Source organism: Ochotona princeps, chromosome 5 (genome assembly GCF_030435755.1).
Source record: "Ochotona princeps isolate mOchPri1 chromosome 5, mOchPri1.hap1, whole genome shotgun sequence".
Taxonomy (NCBI): domain Eukaryota; kingdom Metazoa; phylum Chordata; class Mammalia; order Lagomorpha; family Ochotonidae; genus Ochotona; species Ochotona princeps.
In genome coordinates, this window is record NC_080836.1 from 28,403,454 (window position 1) to 28,408,680 (window position 5,227).

General features: G+C 39.2%; 1 pseudogene; it reads right to left on the reverse strand.

The window, feature by feature from the left end:
• Nucleotides 1-525: 525 nt before the first annotated feature.
• LOC101525153 (large ribosomal subunit protein eL27-like) lies at nt 526-921 on the reverse strand (annotated as a pseudogene).
• Between the last annotated feature and the right edge of the window lie 4,306 nt (nt 922-5,227).

The following is a 5,227-nucleotide window of genomic DNA, read 5'->3' on the forward strand; positions in this document are numbered from 1 at the left end:
AGTACTAGCCTTTATCCACTGTGTTGCGTGGTCTTATGGATCTCAAATAATCATGAATTACTAAATGTCTTACTAAAGATTGAAGTCTGCCAATAATATTTTAGTTTCTAAATTAGCAGATTGCTACTCACCCTCAGTTACCTTCCCATATAAAAACAGACCTAGGTGAGAGAAAAATGCTAGAAATTTCATATACCCTGAGCACACATAGAACAAAAAGAATGTGGCAGTCCTTCACCCCAGGATCCCCTACAATGCAGGGATGATGACAGATAGAATGTTGGGACCCACCAGGTACCATCAGTTAGCCCTGGAGTACACTTCTGGAAAGAGCCTTTTCTCAGGTTGTGACCACTATTTTAGGAGACATTTTACAAGAAATAAGATGAGCTGGGAAAGTGCTCTGCTCTGTAGTACAATCAGATGAATCTCTGATCGCCTCTTTTAATTGCTCTTTCTCTTCACAGTAGCTTGCATTTCTTTTTTTTTTTTCTTTAAGTCTTTCACGAGTGGAACAAAAAATATCTAAAGCAGCAGCTTCTGGAAGAACCACTTGCTGTTGCCAGGCTTGTGTCTCTCCTCAGACTTGATCTTGGCCTTTCTTTGGGTCTTACGTTTCAATGCAGGGTCTCTGAAGATAATTCTTGTTGATCACAGTTTTGTCCAAGGGAATACTCACAGAGCACCTGGTGGGTATGAAGTGCTTGTAGTTATAAACCTTTACAAGTGACTTATTTTTGAACTGCTGGGCGGTCTTCTTCTTACCCACGGTGGCTGTCACTTTGTGGGGACAATGGTCAATCCCACAGCGTGGTTGTAGCGGTGGTCTGAGGTGACATCATCAATGTTCTTCATGATGACAGCTGAGTAGCATCCAGGCAGGACTAGCACCACCATCCAGGGCTTCATGAACTTGCCCATTTCAATGGCAATCATTCGTCTCTACAAGAAAGAAGGCCGCACACTTCTACTGGAACACACCTTGCCCCTCTTCCTGGCCATATGGCTTAATTGAGATGAACTGACTCCTTAATCCAGTGGATGAACCATGATTGGGCAAAAGTGATCAGTATATTCCAATTTTTATTTTTATTTTTTTTTGCTTTCACAAAGTTAGCCCTTTAATCAGGAGAATCAAATGAGACTATTCTGTGGTCATTTAATATGTGTTACCCATTAATGTATTAAATACTAAAATTATATAAATCCTATTTTGGCATATTTTGCTCATATTTTAATATGGCAGAAGTGACTGAGTCTCCTACCTGAGTGCCCTGGTCTACGTAACTGACTGCAAACCATGAACTTTTTTTTTTTAAAGATTGTTTTATTTTTATTGTAAAGACAGATGTACACAGAGGAGAGATAGAAAGATCTTCCATCCATTGTTTCACTCCCCAAGTGCTTGCAACAGCCAGAGCTGAGCCAATTCAAAGCCAGGAGACAGGAGCTTTTTCTGGTCTTCCATGTGGGTGCAGGGTCCCAAGGCTTTGGGCTGTCCTTTACTGCTTTCCCAGACCACAAGCAGGGCGCTGGAAGGGAGGTGGAGCAGTTGGGACATGAGCTGGCACCCATATGGGATCTTGGCACATGCTAGGCAAGGACTTGCTGCTAGGCCATCACTCCAGGCCTAACCATGAACCTTTTTAGCAACCAGATTCCTTGCTTATATGATTCACAGCTGATTCATTGGAATTTCATTGTGAGTAGATCCTGCAAATTCTATTGGATCCTATGGCTCCACTGTGCTATATCTGCCAACTTCTCTCTCTCTCTCTCTCTAAGCAAACACAATCTTAAGTCTATTTTTAAACTTTAGTCCTTGGTTTAAAGGTATGGTTTGAAGATAAATCTAAATTAATTTTTCTTTAAACCTTGACTTTGAATTTATTCTTTCTTCAGAGCATTTCTTCTGACACCTATAATAGAATTAGTGTAACTCAATACCCATATTAAGAGAAAATCTAATAAAGTATTTACACTTTCATTTGAGTGGCAAATAGAAAAGACAATTAAAAAAACTTCTTATAAAAAAAGATGTGGATATTACATGTTAGTCTAGTCTTAGAACGCAGGAGAATTCTCAGGGTATACATCTTTAACTCTCACAGCTTCTAGAATGTTGCCTGTCATATTCATCTTTCAATGTGGGAGCACAGCACTTCAGTTTGGTGCAGTTTTGACAATGTGCTGGTGATGCTGTTGTTTTCTCAAGAACAAAGCACACAGAGTCTGCTGTTCTCAAAAGCTCCTTCATTGGAAATTCCCTCATAATGTAAGGGTATCCTGATTGTGCTTTCTTCAATTTAAATTTTTCAAACACAAAAAAAACCCCAAGTTTTCAGATGCTGGAAGTGGAGTAGTTTTATTTTTAGATCACATTCAGAAAAAGAAAAAGAGGGCTAGGAGGAAGAAGAGGACGGGGGGCAGGGGGAAAGGGCAGTGTGGAGGAAGAACCTGATAACAATGCAGGCTTTACGTTTAACTTGGGTTTTGTGGGAGTCATCTGGATATGGTTTCCTGATTAACGCCACTTTTACTGGTGGCCATTATCTCAAGTTACTCAGTGTCCACATCCCATGACTCAGCAGTCTGGGTCATCACCACACCTACAGAGAGACTCAGTGACTGGATCAATAACAGACGATCACATTCCTTAAAGGTTAGGCTCAAACAAAACAAAGTGGCATGAAGAAATATGAAAATGCTTTTTTTCCTTTAAATTAATCAGAGCATAATAATTTTTAAATTAAAGACCATTCAATGTTATTTAGTGTTGATTTGGGAGGATTCTTCTATCAGTACAGTATATTTACATGTACTTATACATATTATAGTATTATCATAGTAAATTCTACAGTCATTTGACTATGATAATATGAAATAGATATTCCTCATGCAAGCAGTTATTCCTTAAAACCACAGATGGCTTAATGTCCATGTACATGATGACTTGGAATTAGTGGCAAATTTATTTTTCTCTCCATTTATTAGAAGAGACCAGTTAGATGTAAGCCTTAAGGGCTGCAGAAGAAAATACAGCTTTAAAAAGTTGGGATCAGGCATTTTAAAAGAATTTTTGTACTTAAAACTGTTGGGAGCTGACCTGTTTATAGGAAATAGTTCTGCTAGAATTAGAAGTGGAAATAAGGAGATGATAATGAAATACAGTTTAACCAGTAAAGGGTGGTGAACATATGTATCACTCCATGCCATACAAATATGCTGCCAGTTTAGATATAGAACTGTGGTTCTTTTTGTCAAGCGATTCTATTTCCTGCTAGAAAGGGTAACTTTGGAATATTTTCAGAAAGGAGAGATAGAACAAGAACTTAATTAAAATTCTGAAATTATTTCCTCAAATTTCTCTCATTTTGTGAGCAATAAGGACACGATTTCCTCAGAAGTTTTCCACTTATTTACAACTTAGGGGAAACAGGGTTTCTGTCTTCACTGCTTGCTGATGTTCTAGCATCCACATCTGGAAGTCGCTAGAAGGTGTTGTTTTAGGTGAGAGGTCGAAACCTACGTGGAGATAACCTATCCATCAGACACTTGCTTCACGGCTGTGGTTACATTCCAGCCTTATTTACCTACACTGGGCATGGGGTGACCCTGAGGGGTTTGGTTCCTTTTCCCCTGATAATACAGTGACGTTGGTCATGAGCAGCATCAATCACACGCAAACACCATCGATACAAGTTCTGAGTCAGCCACTGGGAGAACTAGAGAGTTAATAAAGAAAAGGGTAGACATAACTTAGGATATGGTAGCATAAGCATTGTTAGTGTAATTTTAAAGTCTATTTTTGGTTCTGCTCAAAAGAGTTTCTAACTACAAGTCCAAGGAAAATTGTGAGCTCATCCTTCATGTAGCATGCCATACTACTCCCGTTTCCAGGACTGAGTATTGCTCTCCTCTTCCAATCTGTTAAGCTCCTACTGATTCTTCTGAATCATACAGCTCTGCTTCTCTGAAGTCTCCACAGGCCCCCTAGCAGAGATCTCACAAAACTATACAAACTGCTTCCTCTCTGCTCCCCATGTTCTAACCAGCTTACATATGAGTTTGCCCATGTTCTATTATTCCACATCTATTCCTGTAATCCACTCTAATGACTTGCATTGACTGACAATTGTAAATAGTTTTTAATAATATTTAGCAATGGTTTCTGCCATCTGGGGTCACTCTGTCAAGGCATCTCACCTACTTGGATTGCTACAGGAACAGAATGGTAAGAAGTAACATAATTTTAGTTCATTTTGATTAACATCAAGTTTTAGACTGATATCTACAAAATCTTCATTTTCACAAGAGGAATAGTTGTTCAAGTTGCATATACACATATTTTCAAGCTGATTTTCATGGAAATGGTTGTTTACATGGGCTATCACAGTGTTGTTTTCACGGAGGCTTAAGAAATACTTGGCTGAACAATGTAACTTTGGGAAAAAAAAAAAGGCTTGAGGAACAGAAAGTACCAAAGAAAACCTAGTATTCATCAGAATTAAAATGAGCTGAAGGAAAACAATAATCGTAAAATATAAACCTTATCCTGCTATTTGGGTCATCAACTTTCCTCTCCAGCAGTTTCCTCTCCTGAGGCTCTCATTACATCAGAGGTTCCCCATATGGACTGACTAATCTGATAGGCAAGGCTATCTCATGATTTCAAAGTCCTTCTTGAAAATATGGAAAAAAGGCTAGAAAAAAGGTTCACACTTGAGTCTTTCCTGTCTGTCTTGTTACAAAGGTTTGTCCTTGCAGCTACTTCATTATCATCCTGGATTATCTATTTAGAGCAACAGAGACACTGTGTGTCTGGAATCCACACAGAACAACCTCCTCATTTCTCATGTTTTGAGCCTCTCTTCTGACTGATAGTGGTCAAGCATTCCTTCTTCTTTGAGCAATCCACAGCTAACACCCACCAGGAAACAAAGGGTTTCTTTGAGAGGATGGATCTGGAGATACTCCTGACCCCTGAGAAATTACAAGCTGGAAAATTTCTAAGTGCTGAAATGAATGTGTTCAGCTTGGAGAATTCTTTGTGGACCTAACTGTAGGAATAGGCTATCAAAGTAAAGCTCCCAAGCCCAGGGGATTTGGTGGGAGTATAGGGTTGGGGAGAAAGAAATAATGACTGGGGAAAGGTAAAAGAAGGTCAGTGAAGAAAACTTTGGTAAGTTGGCCCTACTACCAGTACCTGTGATGTTGATTGGCTACA